The sequence below is a fragment of the Phoca vitulina genome, unplaced genomic scaffold (assembly GCF_004348235.1).
Source record: "Phoca vitulina isolate PV1807 unplaced genomic scaffold, GSC_HSeal_1.0 scaffold9, whole genome shotgun sequence".
Classification (NCBI taxonomy): domain Eukaryota; kingdom Metazoa; phylum Chordata; class Mammalia; order Carnivora; family Phocidae; genus Phoca; species Phoca vitulina.
Window position 1 is genome coordinate 49,030,226 of NW_022589712.1, and position 23,659 is coordinate 49,053,884.

At 41.8% G+C, this 23,659-nt stretch overlaps 1 protein-coding gene across 6 annotated transcripts in view; it reads left to right on the forward strand.

The window, feature by feature from the left end:
* FYN (FYN proto-oncogene, Src family tyrosine kinase) overlaps positions 1 to 23,659 on the forward strand; it is a 210,910-nt gene that overhangs the window by 55,007 nt on the left and 132,244 nt on the right. Inside the window, exon 1 of one of the 6 annotated variants that reach the window (XM_032408047.1) lies at positions 398 to 1,096. The exons of the other annotated variants lie outside the window; for them this stretch is intronic. The gene's annotated coding sequence lies outside the window, so the exon portion shown is untranslated. Of the gene's footprint in view, positions 1 to 397; positions 1,097 to 23,659 lie in introns of those variants that run through there. 6 annotated transcript variants of the gene reach the window in all.

Consider the following 23,659-nt stretch of genomic DNA (forward strand, 5'->3'; position numbering starts at 1 on the left):
TCCCAGAGGCAAATGGGTCTCTTTTCCTGACCCTTTCCATGTAATCTGGTTTGTTTGTTGTTGTTCAACATGAATGGGATAATTTTATACATACTGCTTTTTGATTTGGAGATGACATTGGTCAGGATAAATCTCCATCATACCCATTTTGTGATTCACCAACTTCTTAAATGTGGGTGTTTCCAAGCAAAGCCGACTGAATAATTATAGTAGTTAACATATGGTTGTGTATCTGTTTTCTCTAAGACTCTGAGATGGTAGGGACAGTGTCTTTTCATATTCCCCTATCAAAGCACCCATCAATAGTGGGTGAGTGGGTGAGTGAACGTTGGTATTTTTGCCCATTCAATTAGATCATTCCAATTTATATATAATATTAAATTATAGTTTAAATTCAAATTAAAATATCCTAAGCTTTATAGTAAATATATTAGTGCAATTATCATAAGGTACAGTTAACCTATTTCTCAGATCGTTTTCTAACAGTAACATTAATTTTGCTTCCCTCATTAAGATCACCCTACTATGCAATAGAGAAATCTGCACACCCCTTGTTTTGTTTGGAAGAAGTATTGGTAGCTGGTTGTTTTTGTTTTGTGTATTTTAACTGTGTATGTTGGCATCTTTCCAAGGCAGATAGTATTTTGTGTGCAATTCATTCTTCATAAAAGTATCATTTATCTTTAAAGAGAATATAAATACATAATGGTTGTATAAACAGAGTGACTTAATACAACATCTCTTCAGTAGGAAAATAGTTGAGGTTTATAAAGTGAGCCTTGTCAGATACAATTTGAGCTCTTTTGCTGAGGGTTTTCATTCAGTATCATGCTGCTGTTAATAGCCCTGATTTAAGGAGAAACCAATGAAAACATCTATCATCTGATTGCCATGGGATGTCATCCAAGCTTGTGTCATGGTCACATAATGTTCGTGGGTTTGTGGGGTGAAGAAAATAACACTTGGGTGTTTGGAATTTATTCTTAAGCTGTTTTTGTCAGGGGTGGATGAATTTCTTGCTCCTGAGTTGAAATGAGGCTTTTAAATACTCTTAGTAACTCTCTCATCACTGGACCCTCTGGAGGAGACACCAAGGGTGAGTGTATAGGAATAATATATGAATATTTATGTATTTTTAAAAGTGAGGGAGGTGGGACTAATCTGTCATCAGTAGTGAACTGAAGTCTGTTGGTCACTAATAGTCCATATTAAGACATGATCCCTGTTTGTGCTAATTTGGGAAATAAGTAAACACAAATTAGAAAATAGAGAAGCAGGAAAATGGAAACTACATAAAGACTTCTGCAATGCATATATGTCTGTTAAACTAATTAAAATTCTGCCCGAGGGGTTACTGGAGTGGCTAAAACTCAATTTAATCTGGGTCAAGGTCTTGGCGAAGGTGGTTCAAGTGCTGCATTTTTATAGAGAGGTTTTAGAGGGAAGGATATATTGCACTTCCAGGGCCTGTCATAAAACAACAATCATGATCTAGTCGGAGATTTAAAGTGAGTCCAGATTATAGAAGGATTTAAATACTGGAAAAAGACTTTGAATGACTTCAGCAGGGAACAGAATTGAGGTAAAATGATTATGCCCATACTGATATCTTGTATTTGTATGTCATACTATGGTTTCTAGACTCCTTTTAGGAATGTTATTTTATTAAATCTGTGTTAAATCTTGATGAATTGCAAGCCTTTTTGAAGACTGAATCTCGAGGTTTGATGGAAGCAGGCTGCCTGGATATAGGGGATGAGATCAGGGGAAAGAGACAAGACTGAGCTGCTCAGCCTGGGAAGATGTCTGCCTCCGACTGAAGGGAGCACGTAGAGCTGATTTGGGCAGAGAAGATGATCAGGCATAGCCAACACTGGCAGCAAAAGCCACACACAGACAGTGTTAAACTCTGGAGAACAAGGTAGGGTAACTTGCTGGTGAACTTTACAAGAATCCTTTCTGTAGCCTGGTGACCTTGAGAGCCAGGGTCCCAGGGGCGGGGCTGGGGAAGGGTATAGGCAATAGAGGTTGCTGATGGACTAAGGGTAAAAGCAGGAAAAAGAAGTAACTGGAAGGGAAAAGTGAGTGCCAAATGATACTTGTAAGTCAGGGAGCTGCTACAATGCTTCAGTCTAGAGAAACAGGAGCATGACAGCATGAAATCATGTTTTGTATTGTTTATTTGCCGTTTGTTGAGTTTTATACCCCTCAGGAAATATCTGTGGCTCGGAAGCTGACCGGTCTGAGTAGACAAGGCACAGGACAGCAGCATCAGGGAAAACTAGTCAGCGGCAGCAGGGGCGAAAGACCAAGCCCCTGTCACCATGGGTCACCATGATGGAGCCGGGCTCCCGAGGTGGGCGGTGGTCGGACTCCTTTCTCAGGAGGCCCCAGGCTGTCCAAGCATCTTGTAAACGAGTGGCACTGGCATCCAACAGGTGTGATTGCAAACTACCACCACCACTGACCATGAACTCAGAGCTCATGCCAGTAGGCTCGTCTTCATGTACAGTGGTACCTTTTTTTAAAAAAAAAAAGAGGATTTGCAACATTAAATCCATAATCTACTTGATCCCATCAAGCCAGCCACCCTCATGTCTGGGGCTTAGAATGCTTTTCACGTTGGGTATCTGCTGTTGCTGTCCCTAACACCCACCTGGATTGATAGCTCACCCAGGAGCTGCAAGGAAGAAGCAGTAGATGTGCATTGTCTTCCAGCATTCTGTCTCTGTTCTCTCAGCCCTCCATCTTGCTCTTACTCTGGGCTTGATTATTTGGGAGAAGATACGACAAGACCAAAACATGTAGCTTATTCTTGACTTGATGAACCCATGCATTGGCATGGCATGTTTCATCAGCAAACTGCGGTACTTTCAGATAACTGGCATCCAGAAGAGGCAGCTTATCAGTCATCAGCTCATGTGTTCTCTCTGCCCTTCTCACAGTTGGCTAATTCTTCAGGGCACATGTGCATAGATGCAGTGTCTGTTGGCCCCGACTCCTGCTTTCAGAGGCTGGCCAGAATCGCAGCCGGGCACTGTTATAACCAGACAGTGCCCCAGTGGAGGAATCACGTTGCTCTTGTTTGAATCCAAAGAGAGACTTTGTCATTTGTTTATCAGGAATGCTTGTATTTTCTCCCGGACTGAAAAAAATTACCAGAAGCCATTAGTTATTAATACAAACTGTCCGCTTTTAAACTCAATCCAGCATTCAAGAAAAGCAGTGTTTCTTTGCCAAATAACTTGAAGGTCTTTGTGTATAGAGCTGACAGATGGAGTCCATTGATGGTGAATACACTTGAATGCACACAGAGCCCAAGAGAGCACCCTTGGGCGATGAGGTTGGCCAGAAAGTTAACAAGGGTGGGTTCTGAAGGGTTGTGGACAGAGAAAGTCAAAATAGTGAAATACCATGCACTGAGATTTTCTCTTCAGTATAATGGTTACCAGGATGTTGATTACAACTGTTTTAAAACAGATGTGCCTTGTGTTCATTCTGCTTCAGACCTGTTATAGGAGTAAGTTGCAGAAAAGAGAACTAGCACAGCAATATTTGAGAAATCAAGGGAAAAAGAATTGTCTTAAATTATATTCCCTGAATGTTATCTGTTAGTAGGATTTTCCTTCTCCATAGATTGAGTGGTTGGGATAAGAATTCAAAGAATAGGATTCTTCTCAGCCAAATAGAAAATATGTAGCTACTGTTTTAAAATAAATCCAAATAATACAGAGAAGTATAAAGAAAAAAGTGAAAATTTCACAAATCCCACCTACACTGCCATTCTACACATATATATACAGGTGGACATACATATGATTTTTTCTAAGTGGGATCATACTACATAGGCTAGTCTGTAATCTGTTTTGATCACTTAACAAAATGCTATCGACTCCTTTCCATGTTGAATATAGCATTACATTGAATATAACATTACATCAAGAGTGTTAGTACCAGCATAAAATTCAGTTGTATAGCTGTGTCCTGTTAATTTGTTCATTCACAGATACTTATTTTTACTTCTACAAATAGACACTGCTAAATTCTGGGGATAAGCAGCAAACTCTTCTATCAAAGGATATTTTGGTTATTACTGGTTTTTCTATGTTATGAGCAATACTGCATTGAACAGCGATTACTGCCACATTTACGTTTGCATACATAACCTAATTTTCTCCTTAAAATAAGTCCCTAGGAGGAGAATTCGCTGGTCAGTTGTTTACACATTTTGAAGTTTGATCCATATTTATTGCCTACCCACTCTCTACTAAAAGTTTACAATGGTGCCAGTTTTTCAAAACTTTTTTTTTTTTTAAGATTTTATTTATTTATTTGACAGAGAGAGACAGCCAGAGAGGGAACACAAGCAGGGGGAGTGGGAGAGGGAGAAGCAGGCTTCCCGCTGAGCAGCAAGCCCGATGCGGGGCTCTATTCCAGGACTCTGGGACCATGACCTGAGCCGAAGGCAGACGCTTAACGACTGAGCCACCCAGGCGCCCCTCAAAACCCTTATGATAATACTTTTCATTGGTTATCATCTTTGTCAGTGTGACAGGTGAAAAATGATGCTTCACTGTTTTAACTTCTATTTCTTTGATTTCTATTGTGCTTAGATGGGAGTTTTAGCCACCAAGAAATCATGGCCTCCATATATGGTCTATGGAGTACCATTTTCTGTGAGTCCTATCTCTATGCCTCTTAAAAGGGAAGACTCCTTTTTTACTTTTTTCTTCAGAGTCAGGTCAGAATCAGTGAGGAGGTTGTCTACTTCAGGTAATAGAATCCTCACTGAAAGGATGTTGTGTAGACATGATAACTGATCTAAATCCAGTTCACTGGTTTTTAGCATCATGTAAGATTTCATTCATTTCCTTTTATTTTCAAATAGATAACATACTTTTGAAAATAGCAACAAAAAAAAATCATAATCACTAAATTTAAGGAGTACCTAATAAAAATCTTAAATGCCTAGAGGTATATTGTCTCCATTCACCCTTCACCTGGCTATGTAGCACTTAAATTTACTTTTAAGTTTGTTTGTTTTCTGGCCACAAATGAAATTCAGTTGCCGCAGAATGATTATGAGACAGGCATGTCTGAGTTCCAGTCCCCACCCCTCCAGTGTTGGTTGCCTGGGTTTCTGCTTCCACATCTGCAGAGATAATAATACCCCCCTCGTGCAGATGTGAGCGCTCTGTGAGATGCAGAAAGCATCCTGGATACTGCCTAGCCTCTCATACATGCTCAATGATTATTACATTTTGTATTGTAGGAAATTTTAGCAAAATTAGAAATACTCAGTAACGGATATAATCCTTTACTCAAATTCCACCAGGCAGAAACGACCAGTGTTTCTGGTTTGGGAGTATTTTATTCCAGTCTTTTTTTCTTTTTTTTTTTTTCTCTACATACCTGTTTTACAAAAGTGGGACTATACTAAAACTGTACAAGATTTTGAATTTCAGCAAATGTGTATACTTAATTTTTCAACAATGGGAGGGAGTGGTTACCCAGATTGATTTTTTTTTTTATTGTGGTTTAATTGAGAATTTTGTGTTGCTATTTATTTGTAACACATTTTTTATTAGAGTGAGGATTAAGTGTGATTGAAAGACATTTTGGACAATTAAAACTATAAACATTGCGATTCCTCCGAATTCATCATTCAAATCTTGTTATGCAATCAAATAATGTGGCCATTTTTTTCCCATTATTTCTGAAGATGTTTAAACAGTTTACAGATTGTAGGAGTCTGAGGCTGTAGCCCGTCTATACTGCTTCCGCTCCAGGAGAACAGCGAGGCGATCTTGCACTGACCAAATGTGGACTGAATCTTTCTTAGCTCTCTGTCTCATCCCATGTGGCTGAGCTGGATTTCATGAGATAGTTGTGTTACTATAGTGTCGAAATTAAGTTTTTGTTACCACATTTCTTTTATGGTCTTCAAATTCCTTTGAAGCGAATTCTTCAAAGAAGCCTTGTTGTATATCTTTTTTTAAAGCACGTGCACACGCACAACTGAACTCACCACTTTATTTGCCTTGCATGTTGAGATTATCCAGGAATTACATTTCATAAATTTTCTGAAAGGAGGGAACTCCAGTATTCTCTGTACTCATGCTTATGTGTTCCGCAGTCAAGTCCTGGCTTATATTTCTGCCCTCCTAGGATTTCCACGTGAATTTATTTTAGTTGAAAATCATCTTAATTTTACTGCCATTTTCCTTTTTTTTTTTTTTTCTGGAATAAGTATGGGGTTGTTTCAAAGGCCTAAACCAAATAGATGTTTTAAAAATATTTTGTTTAGGAATACTCCTTGAAAATACCCTTGTCACTGTGTAAAATTCATAACTTAGGTATATATTTCCTTGATTCTACACAAAATATACATTTTATGTAGCATGTATTACAAATTTTTGCATAAACTTGTTTCCATCTCAGGTTCTTAATTATTTCCAACCTTTTTTTTTTTTTTAAGATTTTATTTATTTATTTGAGAGAGACAGATAGTGACAGAGCTAGCGAGAGAGAGCACAAGCCGGGAGGAGAGGGAGAAGCAGGCTCCCGCCGAGCAGGGAGCCTGACGAGGGGCTCGATCCCAGGATCCTGGGATCACGACCTGAGCCGAAGGCAGACACTTAACCGGCCGAGCCACCCAGGTGCCCCTCCAACCTTTTGACAAAAGAGAAGATTAAAATTTACCTGCGTTAAATTCACAGCTGTAGTTGTATCTTTATCCTTCTCCTAGGAAATTCCAAAAGCTTGCAGAAAAAGATCTTTTCATGCCTTAGGCTTTTATTTTGTTCTGTTTTGGTGAGAATGTGGGACCTGGTCAGTGGGATGAGGCTTTATCATTCTCCTCTGCACTTTTGTCTTTAGAATCAAAACTTAGTTTGTAAAACCAAAGCCACTTCTGAAACTAACCCAGTGGTTAGGATTTGTTTTCTCCCCACCATTTTGACCTGTCTTTAAAGTATTTTAATAAGAACAATGTTAAAATGCATTGTGAGTGTGGGATTTTCCCCTTTAGTTTTAAAACTCATCCAGAGTACACACTGTGCTTTCTCTTTACGGAATTAACATAAATCAAGATGGTACTGAGGCACTCCCATGTTGGGACGTGATGAGAAATTAAGGTTCACTTGTGCTGCTTCCAGAGTGGCCTGTACTCTCTCCTTCAGCTCAAGTCTTGCTGAGACAGACTAGAAGGATGATCCATCTCCCTCAAGTTCCTTGGCACCTCTGTGCTTTCTGCCTAGCAAGGGCGACAGAGCTGCCAATGGGAACATAGGAGTAGCAGGGTCTCCCCCTCCTCCACCCACTTTCCAGTTTCAATAACACTTCTTTGATGACCCTCTGGCTTCCATGCCAGTTCTGTTTCCACACAATGAAGATCTCTGTATTAGCTAATATTTATTGAGTCCTTACCATATGCTAAGACTTCTACTGTTTCACTTGGAAATCCTCTGAGATAGGTGGTATTGTCATCTCCATTTTGTAGATGACAAAACCAAGGACAAAACCTAAAGTAGCTGATTTAAGACCATGGCTGATACATCATGGTGTGGGACTTTGTCTGAGTCCAAAGCGCTAGCTCCAACTACTGCACTCATTACCTCTTCCTTCCTCCAAGCAAATTCTGATAGAGCCCAAGTTCAGCTCCATAAAAAGTATTTGAGCAATCCTTGGAATTCGTTTTATCAGGATCTGACCTACATTATTTCTGGGGGTTCTGTTAAGATGAGATATGGTTTGTAAATCAGTCTAACACAGTATGATTATTCTTTCAGGTTTGCATTTCATAAACCAGGTGTTCATGCTGTATTGTAGAGTTTTCCATAAAGTTGTTGGGTTGTCTGGGAGTGTGTATAGTATCTACCTAAATTGCTGCTGTATTAGTCCTGGGGATAAAGGTCATCCAAGTTAGATGAGGGAGTTCTTTGAACTCTTTGAAATCACTAAACTTTAGACCATCACAAATCCAGAAGTGGGAAATTACCCCACCGTTAAATTTTGTAAACTGTTTAATTTTGAAAACACAAATCCAACTGTGTATTTTGGAAATTACATGCAACATACTAAGTCTGTGATTTTAGAACATAATTTTAGGTCTCTTACTTCTGATTTAAATTATTCCACAGTCTAAAACATACTGAATGCTCAGTAAATAATTGTTTCATGAGTGAATTAGTTGCATTATTTATATAATTTGGAGAAAGTAAAAATAATGAACAATAAGCAATCTCAGTGTGTATCTGAGGGCAATGATCATGTATGATGTATACTAAGTATTTTATAGAGGGCATGACTGTCTCCATAAAAACATGTTGTATGTTCATAGTATCTTTTATCTAAAGAACTCATTAATCCTCAAAATACCACTCTGAGGAAGATGAGTGACACACTCTTCTTTTATAGATGAAGAATTTGTGGTTAAGACCGGTTAAGTATGACTAACTCAAGATTGATTAACTCTAGTTGTAGGATAACTTGTCTCCAGCCTCATTCTGTGCCTGTGACCTACTATTTGACCTTTCAACGCTGTGTGGCCTCCTACTGTCCAGCATTGCCCCCCTTATTAAAAAGGGGGAGCATTTTAAATTACCCACTTTAAAGGCAATGTAATAATTTAGCTGTGTAAGCATATTTGGTTTCTAAGTATACAACTAAAGTATTTCTAGATATTTGGCCCCAAACACTTTTTTCTCTTCACACAGTTCCACAAAGTGCACACTAAGCAGATGGTGCAGACGAGCACATGGTTTATTTACAGCCAGTACAGTAGACGGAGGCATATGTGCTCAGGCCTCTTACACCCGCTCCATGGGAGCCATTAACACATCCATTTAGATGAAGGAGTCTCGAGGTCTTGCTCTGGGCATTTCTGTTCACTCCCCTGAAGGATCACCATCTGCCCTGCCTCCTTTCCGAGGCCGTGGCACCCTCCCCTCTTGCCTAGGCAGTCACTGGCCTCTTCTTCAGAACGCCCTTCGTTCACTTAGACACAGTGCTGATTGCAGCCACTCCAATCTTCACTCGTGCCGGTTTCACTCGAAGCCTGTCCGACTTCCACCCAAGGCTGCTCCTGGGCCAGGTTCAATCCCACGCAGCTCCATAGACATGTTTGAGCACCTTCCACATGCCAGCCTGGGGCCTGGGGTGCAGAGGGTCCTCAGACAGGTTCCCTGGAAGCTAGCACATATGTTTCTCCTTTGTATTCTCATTTCGAGGCTGCAGCTTTCCTTGTTACCTGTGATGCCTGGAGAGCCAGCAGCTGTTGGCCTGCAAGACTTCACGCGTCGGATGAACCAAACAGTAGCCCCTGTTTTATGCACCACTCACCACGGAATTATGTACATGCTTTTCTTCCTTCTCAAATATTCTCCCTAGGTGAATAATTATTAATTGCATTTAAAGAGCAGTGATTCAGAACTGTTTTTGACCCAAAATGTTTTTTGGGGAGGAAGAAACTTTGTGGATACTTCATCTAGCCATTTCTATTTATTACTCCCCTTCCCAAAATTAAAAGAAATTTAAAAAGCCTCTCGACTGGAATGATTTGTCAACTTAGCAGCCCACGGCTAACCAGTAACAGCTTCTCCACTTTCTAGTTCCAAATTCCTGGCAGAGCAATCTGATTGGCTTAACTTATCTTTTTAAGCCAAGCTGTACAGCTTGAAGGTTCCTAGCCAGCATTTGTGGGTGGGCCTCCTTCAGTTGAATGGCAAGAGGTGGATTTTGCCAGTGTCTTTTCATTGTTGCAAATTTATGTTATCACCGAATGGAGTATTTATAAGCTGGCCTTGAGCATGCATAAAGCATCAGCATCAGACATTTCTTTTACCTCCTAGAAATTTGAAATAAATGTACTGGTGTTGTCTGAGTAGGTAATCATTGGTGTCTTGCCACAATGTTTAAAAATTACTGTAGAGGAGAGTCACAGCAAAGCAGCAGTTGTGACTTTGGGTAAGACTCACGTGTCCCACGTTTATGTCTGGCATTTGGGTTACGACCTTTTTCTTCTTACCTGAAAATTTCATGTGTAACCACTGGTGTGCACTATTAGGTAATCACTTGGGATCTGCTGGGGCGTTTATCAGTCTTCCTTACCACCAGCCTGTGGAAGTGCCATCAGAAAGGTCTCTTCCTCTGAGAGCATCAAATCCTCAGTTGATGATTCTTACTTTCATCCCTTTAGCATTTGCTCTGGGAGCTCCTTTTATTCTTTGATGTTCAGTAATTTCATTTGTACACTTCTGTCCAATCATATGTTGCTGGACTAGCTATGGTCACATGGTTTGCTGCTGAGCCAATGGCAGGACGGATTCCCAGGGAACAGGACAAGGATGGGGCAGACACCCAGAAACATGTATGGTACAGGTATGATTTGGAGAGACCTGAAACATAAAACTCAACTTGCACTTTGTCCTCAAACAACTCTCTTTATGAAACTGGGTTCTGTTAGAATAAGAAGCATAGCAGTATCTTGACCCGTATTGCCCTCTATTCACTATATTTACATTTATAAGGCTAAATGCTGTTATAGGAACTTCCCTCTCCTCCCCCCAAAAAATAAGCTACTATTATGGCATGTTTTAAAACATTTTGTTTGAATCTAAATTTTAGGATTTAAATAAAATTAAAGTCTGTTTATTTCCTATAATTCTAGCAACTGAGTAATTTAAAAAATTCTACAAATGAAATCATACAGCATAAAATAGCATTCCTTTATCTTATGTGGCTAAAACTGAGGTCCCAGAATTAACAAGTACTGACTACTTACACATCCAGCAAGGGCAGAAGGCTGAGGGCTCTGTGTTTGCAACATACATCAGCTGGTGGTGGACAAGGTCTGGTTCCTGTGCCAAGTAACTCCAATTATTCTTTGGTAAACACACTTTTATTCATTGAGGAACAGTTGTTTGCCAATGTATCATACAATTATATGATGAATGGAGAACAATAGATGCATTGTAGAAATATTTTTAAAACAAGTAAAAAGCAGACAATGCATAGGGAGAGGGCCCCGGCTCCAGAGTGTCTACTGATGTGTGATATTTAGCAAAGTTCAAGTGTAAATAAGGGTTCAGAAGGACAGCACGCTTTGTTTCAAACACCTCTTTCTGGAATGAGCCGGGCAGCATTAGTCTCTGGCTCTACCCCCAGGGGAGTTTGCAGGTGGGGGCAAGTATGTGTGCAGGAGGATCACAAGTGAGTGTGAGTGCACCCCAACACTCCGCTGTCTCATGCTCCTGAGAGAAGGAAAAAGGCACCATATGTTGGTTGATTTAATGTTTCCTGAGGTCTTGACTTGAAAAAACATGAACATAAATGTAAATTTTTCAAGAGGTTAGAATTTGGGGTTTTGGCTGACTTGAAACAAAACAGGGCTAAAGTAAAATGCCTTAAGAGCTGTGCAGTTTGTGTAGGAAGGGACCATTGACCATGTCCTCCCTGATCAGCACCACAGAATACGAAGTATTTTTACCAAACATCAGAAGGATTCACGTACCATGACAGACTGCTTTTGGAATTTATTCTGCCTGGATGGACCTGGAATACTGTCAGTGAATCTTACGTGAATGAGGGAAGGTTTTTCCCCCGCACATTACAGGGACTGCTGAAGGCCCTCTTGTCAGACCTGATGAGGAGAGCAGCGTTTAGCTATTTTCCCTCTCCTTTCATAATTTATTATGCCATATTTTCATCCTACAGTAGTATACCGTATAAATGATTAATATCACAGGCATCTCTGTTAATAACAAGATAGGATTCGGATTACAAAGCAATTTTACTAAATTTTTATTACTCTCTTTGAGCTGCAACCCTCTGACCAGAACTACTACCTTCAATGAAAGAATATTTTGTTTACAAGGCAATAAAATTAGTCATTATTGCTATTGGATGGCAGTTAGAACTAAATCCAGGTCTCTGTGACTCATGAGGTATACTTGGCATTAGATCAGTGTTTCCCAGACTCTAGTCATTTGTATACCACCTGTCTTGTCTTCTTCATATCTGTGTACCACCTGCATTATTTATATAACAGCCCTTAATTTTTTATACTAAACCAAACTTATTTTATTTTTTGAAGATTTTTATTTATTTTTTGACAGAGATAGCAAGAGAGGGAACACAAGCAGGGGGAGTGGGAGAGGGAGAAGCAGGCTTCCGGAAGAGCAGGGAGCCCGACGCGGGGCTCGATCACAGGACCCTGGGATCATGACCTGAGCCGGAGGCAGACGCTTAATGACTAAGCCACCGAGGTGCCCCTAAATCAACTTATTTTAAAAGGAGACTGTGTGACCTCCTCAAGTAGAAAACCAGTATCATTTGATGCAAATAAATGATCATGATTAAAATAAATAAGTGAAATAAGATTAGGGCCTAAGGCCACACCTCTCCAGAGAAAGAGGGGCGTTGGCAGGTGTTACAGAGGCAAGCTGTCGTAGACATGCAGCATCCAGCTGAGACTTCGGTGTTTGAGAAGACTTGAAAAGCACTGAGAAAGGAATAAGGTTTTCATTTTGTAATTCTGTGATGTGCCTCTGAAGTCACCTGGGGCGTCCCTGGTGGCAGACACTGCTGCACCACTCGGCTAACCCAGAGAACTCAGGAGACTTTCCTTCACGGAGGCCAGTGAACCAGGTCAATGTGGAGATGGTGAGACTTCAAAGTCATTTATTGAGCACCCAGTGAAGGTGACTGTAGGAGAGATGGTGATCAAACATGATGCCTCCTGAGAACTTAAGTTTCACAGAACCAACATTAGTTGGGTGGAAGTTGAAGGATGGAATAAATCATCCCTCACCCCATTTGTTTCAGGCCATCCAACCTCACATTCTGTGTGTAATCGCCTGCTCACGTGCAGGTAAAACCTAGCTGGAAAGTCATATATATTAAAAGGGGGGAAAAGTCACTTTTGCTATAGGCTATGAGTACATGGAAAAGTTCAATTTTTCCACTTGAAAAATCTGAGATATTTTCCTTTTCTGTAACACACACACACACACACACACACACACACACTTTTTTAGGAGACAGCAGCAGGCGCTTCACTAAACCCTATGAACACGGCTCTCAGCAGTAGCCCTATTAGGTTCAACATAAAAGACACCAAGACCTTTACTACGAAAGTGTGAAATATGTCTTTCATGGAATTGGTGCTCAGTAGATGTTTGATAGGTACATTTGTGAATTTATTTTTTGAAATACTTTCCTGGACAAAGTTGTGTCCTTCCTGTAGTTATCTCTCCCGTCAGGTACTTTCATAAGTGGGCATGGCAGAAGCCTAGACGCTCGGCATTTGCAGGTGGAATGCTGCCATCTGTAATGCTGGTGAAGGCTTGACACTCCCTGGTATGGCTTCTGTAGGTTTCTGTAGTGGCACCTTACCAGGCATCTTCCCTTTGCTTCCCCAGGTCCAGACACTGCCCTCCCTCTTCCTCCCTGCTTGCTCTCTGCCCCCGAAAATTGACTTCTGTGCACGGCTTTGGTGGGTGCCTCTGGTTCCTAGCTAGGTTCAGCAAGGGGGGCACCTGAACCTGGAGGGCGGGAGTGAGGTCAGGATCCTTATTTTCTGTGGGGTTTCTCAGGCATTGGCTCTTCAAGGGTGGTCACAGCTCCTGTCAGGCAGTGCTGTCCAGCCAGCATTTCTGTCCCAGGTTCAGGTAGCCACCCTCTCATCTTGCCCCCTCAGCCTTGGGGTGTGGCAGGTTAATTAGCCCAGGGGACTGCACTAGGCATTGTGGCTTTCCTGTACCCCACTCACTTCTTTGTCAATAGCCCCTTTATTAAATTCCCTTCAAATTATCATAATTTGAGACTGTTGTCTATTTCCTGCTGGAACCTTGACTGATAAAGTGGGCATATGCAGATTTCTTTGCAACCCAGCCAAGCTGACTGGTTCCAAATGGACTGACCTCAGCCTTAATAGCAATGTGTTGTATACCAGAATGGTCCCCAAACTTAAGGGTGCTTCAAGATCACCTAGGAAGGTTGTGAAAATGCAGATTCCTAGGCCCCACTCCTCCAACTCCTGGCTTCAGAGTGCTGAGGATGGCTCCAAGGCCCTTATAATTTTTGACCTTTGCTCACTAGACACAGAATATGATAATTTATAGTACCCCAAACCCAGGTGGCCTTCTGAACAGATAACTGGTTCAAGGGCACAAGGCCTTTTGAGCCATGTTTTACTGTTACCTGGAAGTAGGTGAGAGAAACACCTGATGGTTGGAAATACAAATTCTCTTGAAAAATACAGTTTAATGAGAAAGAAAACTAAACCTCAAAGAGGAGAATAATTGCTCTCCTAACTCCTTGTTAACAACAGTGAACTGATGCATTAGCTGGAATGGCCAGACTCCTAGTTCCTGTGCAAGATTTGGAAAGGAAGAGACCATTGCCTATTATCCAGGAGGAAAGCCTCATGTCTGTTTTGTCACGGAGTTCCTCGCCATCATCTATTAAGGAAAAAACCTTGTTGACTACCAAAGTGTAACTCAAGATGTGAAATGTAAGTCTCTAAATACTGGACGCTTCCTGCAAAAAAGAAGTATAAGTCCTGTGTTAAAGTAAATCCCTCAGTAGAGCACTTGTTACTTATCAGCCCATGAAATGCTTAGTCAGTTCCTGTCAGTGACCACACTGAAAAAGCATCAGCATTCACACTCCCAAGGGAAAAGTGAGATTGGAGCTCAAGACCTTGAATAAAATGCTATCATGGACAATGGGGAGTGTCCAGAAGACACAGGTTCAAATGCTGCTTGGACCAAGGGGTCTGTTTCTCCTAGTTAAGCTGTTGGGACATGTGAGATTCTCGGTGTTACTCCCTGCCCCCACTCTAACCACTGTCCCCACCAGAACTCTGTTATCATCTTAAAAAAAAAAAAATTCACATCCCTAATCTCAGGGCAGTTACCAAGATGTAAAGATAATTGCAAAGTGTAGTCTGCTGAGTCAGTGGGGCAGCCTCTAGGTGCTTCCGTCTACCCCGCAATGGGCCTTGCAAAATTATAAGAGAATTTCTCAGTCCAAGTTAAGTAGTAATTCTTCTCACCTGAATAGTGAGCCAGGCCATGTAGCAGTCCTGTCTTCCCAAAAGGTGGAGTGAGGGGTACTCCGCTGAGAGCTAATTGCTAGAGAAGGATAATAAATTATCTGTTATATAATATTTTGCCATTTTGTTCATTTTAAGCCTTTTCCTTTTAATGGTTTGGCAAAGTGCTTTTAGCTGACAGGTTGTAGAGATTAAGATAAAAGATCATCTTGGATAGAACAGCCTAGGAGCAGAGATCCTTTCCAGGAGGGCAGAGCTGGGCCAGGAGGAATTCAGTTGACCCACTTGGAAGTGCTTGAGCAATTCTGATTGAAGTGTGTCCCACCACCTCAAGCCACCCCCTGCCTCTCCAGGTTAGCTCTCAGAGCCATTTAGACTAATGTGCCCTGGGAAGAGAGAGGTGGTTCTTAAGGCTACTGGAGTTACTTTGGCCAGCACTCAGGAGCCAGGAGTTACAAGTGTGTGCAGTACGGTTTCATATCTGAACACATGGTGCTCATAAAGGAGAAAGGCTGGTCAGGGTTTGTGTTTTCCAGTCTAACTGAATTAGATACGCTAGGCACCCCCAGGACCTGCACTGGTGACTGGGAAGGTGGCTGCAGGCAGGGGCAGTGTGGGGACCAGTGTCCTAGGAGACTGTAGACCCCCATTCCACTCCACCCTTCCATTTGCCCCTTATCCACAGGGTCTTCAGCTATCACAAGAGCTGCTGTGGGCTCAGAATGGAAAAGGCTAGAAGAAGCAGAAACACCTTAGAGGATCTGCCATGAGAGCCAGCAGGAGGTGGAACCAGCCCTCCCCCAATCCCCACCATGCTTTTTTTTTTTTTTCCCCACACAAGCTACTTTTTTTCACTTCAGTTTTTTGATGACCTACAATTTGATCATCTTCATTTGAGGTTATAAATGACCTTTAAAAAGAAAAAAGTTGCTTCAGAAGAGGTTGATGACTCATGAAATGATCAGTGACACATGTACATGAATTCATTGGATCAGATTTCCCAGCCAGGGGGAAGGGGAGTATGATTGGAAAGTGGTCAGTAGACAATTTGGGTACCCCGGAGAGACCCAGGTAGGATATGTGGTGATACAAAGCCAACAGCAGGACTAGAAGGGAGTAGCTTTGGAACGGTGAGAGGATTGAGGAGAAAGAACCTTAACCACATAGTCTCTTTCCTAAGACCCAGAAGCCAGGCCAGCAGTGGTTTTGTTTTGTGTAAGGCTGTTTTGGTACCTAACACCACCAACAGCACCATCTATCATATGTGGGCTTGCCAACTTTAGCAAATAAAAAAAATACAGGATGCCTAACTAAATTTGAATTTCAGAGAAAGAGTAATTTTTTAAGTATAAGTCTGTCCCAGATTATCCAAAATTCAGATTTAACTGGGTGTTCTGAATTTTATCTGGCAGTGTTCAGAATGGCTGAGTGCCTGACATTCAACAGTTCTGTGAGAAAGATGTTGTTGGCCCCACTTCAGTGATGGGAAAGCCGAGGCTAGCAGGGATTGTGGTTTATAGCCTTTTGGCTGGTGGAAAAGCCTCCAGAAGCTGGTGTTCCCAGCCCCCGGACCAACCATGGAGAACGCATTGTAGCACCAGACAGCAAGCTCACAAGCACACTTTGGGCCCCCTGCTGTTAGTCTCGGTGGCTGAGAGGGCCCTGGAGGGAGGTGAGCCTGGCAGAGGGCTCCGCTGTCTGAGAGGCCCTTCCAAAAGGCCTGCAGAACTGGGAGGACAGAGACTCCAGGAAGTGAACGTGCAGGTGGGGTTCGGGCAGAGGCCTCGAAGGAAACTAAGAGTCACCTGGTCTACCCTTCTTCAGAGGAAGTAGAGGACAAGGTGAAGTGGCCACTCGGTCACAGAAAAACATCAGGGAAGCTGGTAGCAGAATCGGGTTTCTTAAGTCCTCACGGAGTTCTTTCCACTACATTGTGCTAACACAGCAGATTCTCATCCAGCCCTCCAAGTTTCCACACAAGGGCGCCTCTATATACTCTACCCACTTGGGCCAACCTGTGGGAAGGACTGCACTCCGCTTATGAGTCACTGTCCTCATTTTCTTTTCTGTTGGTTTAAGAACCTCCTCGGTAGCCCCTTCTTACCAAGAGGCTGGGTTATGTTTTAGATCCCAGTTAACAAAAACCAGGGACCAGAAACATCCAGGTTTTGCCATTCATTGCATTAGGTGCGATTTGGGGCGGTTATCTGTTTCCAAAATCTGGCTACTCGGTAGCATGAAAGAAAAACCTAAAGTTGTGCTTCCTTGTGGCTTAAAAATATGTATCAGTGGGGCACCTGGCTGGCTCAGTCGGTTAAGTGTCTGCCTTTGGCTCAGCTCATGATCTTGGGGCTCCCTGCTCAGTGGGGAGTCTGCTTCTCCCAATGCCCCTCACCCCACTTGTGTATGTTCTCTCGCTCTCTCTCGCTCAAATAAATAAATCTTTTTAAAAAAATAAGTATCAGTGATTTTACAATGTAGCATTCGTTCCTATTTAGGACTGAAATGTGGTAGGGGACTAGTCAGCAGAAGCCTGTGTGCTCTCCGGGGCCCTCCACAGTGCCCAGTTGGGAAGAAAGAAATGCTCAGGGTAGAGTAGAATGGGGAGGGTCTCTTCTGACTTAGAGAAAACCATCACCCCCAGTTCCTCCAGGGACTGAGAGCTTTATGGTAACAGGAGTTGTAGATGTTACCCAAAGCCTGACTTTACCTTGTTTTTCCTTCTGAATCCTTAGGCACGGCCTTCCTCTTTTTTCAGGACCACTGCGCCTTTTCCTGGCTTTTAAACATGCAGGAATGAAATGTTCTTTTTAAGTTTATCTTGTTTACTTTAGCAGCTTTTGATGTGAACTGTGGATTTGAGGATAAGAATACTTCAGTGAACCCATAGCTGTGTCCACACTGTCTTATCCTCTCAGTAAATTAGCACGTGGGAAACTATTTAGAGGGGAGAAGGTCATTTATGGGAAAGAAGATTCTTTTCTTCTTCTGTACTCATGTGGTTTGCCCCGTTCCTGACATGGTGGATATTTGCGATGTTTTCTTGGAAAGCAAAATATCCCACATTAATGTTGTATGGCTTCTTTGGGAAGCTGAAATTCCCCATGCTCCTCCGCAGATTATGTCTTCAGGTAATGCTACAGTTTGCACTGTTTGCTGCAGAAATGAAATTATCCTCGGCAGATTGTTGCTCTATTATCTCAGTAGTGATAGTGTTAAACATGAACCAGCTAGAGCCGGAGGTAGACACACCTGTTACTCAGGTTCTTCCTTTGCCCTTTACCTCCGTGGCCTCCACCACCCACACTCATGCCAGCCGAAAACATTACAAAGTGGGTTACTTCCTTCCCTGATGTTCACAAGAATCGTACTTGACTGTTTGCAGATTGGAGAACGTGAAACTAAAAAGCTGAGGATCTGTGATGAATGAAACTGGCCAGGAGCTGATTGGCTGTGGTCCTCAATTCAGAGTAGCTTGAGAATAAGAAAGCCCTTGGACATTTATTAATATTACTTGTTGACTTCCAGAAATGATCCATGGGGTGAAAGAAACCTCACTTCCAGAGTCAAGCCACAAAAGCAGCATAGTTTGGAAAGGAAATTTTTTTAATGAAGCCCAAATATTTAAACTGATTGAATTCATACTTTTAAAAGAGCCAAATAAATATGTACCCCTGAAAGGTACCTGATTTGGAAAACCCAAAAAACTACAAATTAGCCCAGAACAGTGCTCAGTGGATGAAGCAGCAGCAGGCCCTTGGAACTCCCAGTGGCCTCCAAAGGTCAGTGGGAACTTGCTGTTTAGAGGCAGATGGTGGATCCGGGAAACATTTCCCAAAGTGGATGGGGCCTTTTTCTGGAGAAAAGTGGGTAAACAGACTACTTAGTTGTCACTTTTCTCACTTAGAAAAACTTCAGCTGGATTTTGGTCATCTTGTCCAAAATTTTATAGTTTCCTAGCCAAGAAAAACATGTATGGTTGGGAAATCTAGGAGTTTTACCCAGTTTCTTCAAAACCCACTCTGCATTGAGCTTGGCAAATAGTCAGCGGTTAAGTATTGCATTGGTAAGTCAACTTGGCTTGTGGATATAGCTCAGATGTCTTGAAGGCTAACATGGTTCCAGATACTTTATTCTCTTCACTTGCTATTTGTGTGATTGGTTCATGTTTTTCTAGTATGATCTGTACCACTGGAAGAGACCTCTCAGTTTTCTGATAATTCATAGAATGAATGATGCCATTCCCAGATATGTCTAAGTGGCTGGTATAGAAGTTCTGTTGAATTTTGATATTCATTTCCCTAGCCAGCAAATTTCTCTCCCTAGAAATATTTGTTCAGTTAAACTACACATCATAACAGTTTCTGAATTCTGTTTTCGTGTATTCCATGTAGGCAATAATTACCAGAAGAACTCCCTTGCAAAGCTGTCTAATCCTACATATAATGCACATGGTGTATGGACCCCTGCCTTGGTTATTTTGGAAATGGTTTACACTGGAATGTCTAAATGCAAAACCCTTAAAATCCAAAGTGCTCCAAAACCTGCCGAACGGGAGGTGACTGCTGAGCCAAATGCTCAGGGTGCTGCCCTGTCGGGGCCAGAGGCTGGAGGGTTGCTTGACCACAGCAGCACTACAGGTGAGGCATGTAGTGCTTCCACAGCTCCTAGACACACCACCAGACTCTCGGTGGCTGAGAGCAGATGGCCCGTGTGTCTGGTCTTCCATGTTGTGGGGTCTTATTTGTTGGCAGAGGTCTTCTCAATATCTGTGCAGCATTAGGATAAAATTGTAAGGAGGTCTAAGGTGATTATGTATGGAACAGCAAACACCGAGGAGATTCTTAGATGAGAACTTGAACCTGTTCTCTTCCCAAATGATGGAATTTAGGCATTTGCAATTTACACTTGTCTCTGCTGCAGGCCCCCATGGCACCTCACCCCATCCTCACAGGGTTATCGATCATCGGCATCTGGTTTCCCGTGAGAAGAGGTGAGGAGAGACCTGCAGGCCTGGGCAAGAGAGGGTTAAATCGGAAGCTGGGTTTCCAGAAATTCAAGGCAGAGCTTTGTGTCACTGCAAACTAACCTATTCATTAGGAATCCTGCTGCATCATCCCTGGAACTTAAATTCCCATTTTCATCTTGGTGGGTATTTTTGGAAGTCAATGAATAGTATTAACTTATGCTCTGAAAAAAATGGAATGATCCCGTGACAGATTTAAGAAGCACGGCTGCAGTCATTCCCATTTTAGATTATAGTAAATTCCTTCTGTGTCAGGCTCGCTCCTTCTGAGTTTTCTCTTCCTCCCTTCATCACGTTCATCATCCCTTGGGCGAGTTGTGTCTGTCCCTCCTGCTATGCTCCCACGCACTGCGCCGAGGACTTCTCCTGCAGAGCCTCGCCTCGGGCAGCTGGAGAGCCTTCTTTCTGCCACCACCCCCCCATCTCTCCCCCTTCCCCAGGGGGACCTGGGCCTCATTTTCAGCTCTTCTTGGGTAGTGTGTCATTACTTGGAAAAAAATTAGAAAGCGTTTTACGTTGCTTATTATAAATCATTAATTGAAGTACCACTAAACCCAAGGAATGTATTCTCTCATTGATGTGTGCGTAACATTTATAAAATTGTTTAGAATCAAAGAACCAGCAGGAGCCCATAACAGAGGATCCATTTTGATCCTGCTTTGCAAAATGACTCATACCCACAGGGCATCAACAAGCATTTTAAATATGATTTTTACAACTCCTTTTTAAAAAGTAGAGCAATTACTGAATATATCATCATAGCATGCCCAAGACCTTCGGAAGAAATGATGTAGTTGTACAGTCCTGCCCCACCCAGGCTAGAAGTCTCGAGCTTTGTCCGACGCAGGCAGTATCAGTGTTGAAGATTTAACCTTGTGGCAGCCGCTCCTGCACGCTTCCCTCCATCTGGGGGCTGCTGGAGCGTTTGGGACTCAGCCTAACAACACTGGGGAAGGTGCCAGAACAGTGGGAAGGGGACCGTTGTTACCCACAGGACAGAGAAAAGTAAATAAAGGTTTTTGCTTCACCTGAGCTATTTGTGTGGTTATTGACAGATAACATCCCTGAAATGAACAGTGGAGAGGTGGGGGGATTCGGTCCAGATACATGTAAAGCTGCTGAAACCCTCCTTTTACCAACCCTTACTAGGGCAGAAGAACCACAAAGAATCAGAAGACATTGTAGAAACAACTTGAAAATACCCTTCACCTTTCACGTAAAATGCAAACACTAGGTTTAGCACTGCCCTTTCTCGCTGCATGTATTTGTACAGTGCTTATGTGTTCACCTTAATAGCCGATCGAGGGAGACTTCTCTCCTGATGTGCCCCATTTTGGGGTCTGTGTGTTTCTCCTTCTATCTTGCCTGCTCGTTTCCTACCTCTTCTTCTGCCTGTAATAGGGCCTTATTACACAAATATTCCCAATGTTTGGAAAATGAGTTCAGTTTGGGTGAGAGAGGAGGTATTTCCATATTTATGTCTGATTTGGGCATAACGCATGGTATCCTTTCAGTGCCCCTTAGTCTTTCTTAGAAATGTTAAGATTTTGTAACACTTAAATTAACACTTGTTTGTTTTTAAATGTTGCTCTTTGGAAAATCATCCTACCTAACAGGGGGAGATGGAAAACTATAAGTTAATTTTATTAGGTTTTGAAGTGCTGGTTATAATTAAATTATTTCCCTAAAGACTGGCAGCATCTCACCTAGTTCTGTCCTTGGAATGTCATCGGACCTTGCAAGAACTTTGAGTTTCCTCTGCTTTTGTCGGAGGTTGAGAAACAAGTTTTCATTTCTGTAATTATTCATCTAGATATTCTGAGGAAGAAAAATACAAAATATCCCTTTAATCACTGAACCTCATTTCCAACCCCCTTCCCCCCACTTTTTTTAAAGAATAAATACACAATTTCCAAAGGAAGGAAGCAATGCTGGCTATTAACAGGTAGAATCTATCTGGCACTGAATAGATAGAAACAAGCCCAGAATGCTTTTCACTTATTCTTCACCACAGTACTGGGAACTGGGTCAGGATTATTCTTGTTTTACAAATGAGGCGGCCGGCGCTGGGGAGGTGAAGCCATCCTTTCTCAGGGCCATAGATACAAGCCCAGAAGAGGTGGGAGGATTGAGGGCAGGCCTGCATGATTACTGCCCAGCCCTGCCTGCTGCTGGATCTTAGCTGGAGTCGGGGTGTGTAGGCCCAGTGTCAGCCTGATGGCTCACTTGTTCCCAGAGACCCAATTTGCCCTTCAGTACCCAGCAGAGTACTTGGAGCATGACAGGCACTCAAGAAATGCTTGTTGAATGAAAGTATTGTCACAGCCAAATAATTCATTATAATTCATCATCACATCCTTGTGACTGCCCTGGCCACTGCCAAATCTATTTTGAAACCTCTTTGCAGGTAAGTTTTAAAAATACATATTTTTAATTTTTTTTTCTTTTTATTTATTTTTTATTTTTTTAAAGATTTTATTTTATTTATTTGACAGAGAGAGAGAGAGACAGCTAGAGAGGGAACACAAGCAGGGGGAGTGGGAGAGGGAGAAGCAGGCTCCCGGCCGAGCAGAGAGCCCGATGCGGGGCTCGATCCCAGGACCCTGGGATCATGACCTGAGCCGAAGGCAGACGCTTAACGACTGAGCCACCCAGGCGCCCCTTTTTTTTTCTTTTTAAAATAACATTACCAGAATTAGCCATATGTGTCAGAGTGGCCAAAGGCCTCTGGCGGCTAAGACCATCAGCACATCAGAGGTGCGCAATGAGGATACTATATGCAAACTTTCTCTTTGATTTAAGATTATTTCTAATAAAATATATACTCATTGTAGAAAATTTGGTGAGAAAATTAAAACATCTCTTAATCACATTCTATTGAGATAACAATGTTAAGCTCCTATATATTTCCCCTCCTTTGTGTCGGGGATATGCACCTTATATACATATATAAGGTTTTGATCCTGATTTTACTAAGTATTAAATTGTGATCATTTTCTAATGTAATTAAATAATGACTATAGGGTTTTCCATTGTATGAATAGACATAATTAAACATTCACTATCCTATTACAATGTAATTAAATTTTCTCATTTGATATTATAAATAACATATAGTAAACATTCTAGTATGTAAATATTTGCTTATCTCCTTGATTATTTCTTAATGAAAGAATCAATAGACTTGACTAAAAATATGAAGTTTCTATACATGTAAAATCCTAAATAAAGGAAAAATACTTGCCACAAATATATTAAAATTCTTAACACTCCACACCCTGGTTTCCTTTCACTCAGAAAATTTTTTCTCACACTCTCATGACCAGTCATTCATTATAATTTCTTAACCATTGTACTGGTATCTCATTTGATTTAGCAAAAATTCTTCCCATTAAATGTTTAGTTCTTTGCTCACGTGCTTGATACCATGAGACAGGATCTATCTATCCTCTTGGGACTTCCCACGGACTGTCTGAATCTTGTCATTATATCTGACTTGAAAGTCCTTGAGTAACCTCTGTACATCTCTCTTGAAAACAACTTAAAAATAAGTAAATAAATTCAGACTACTGTGC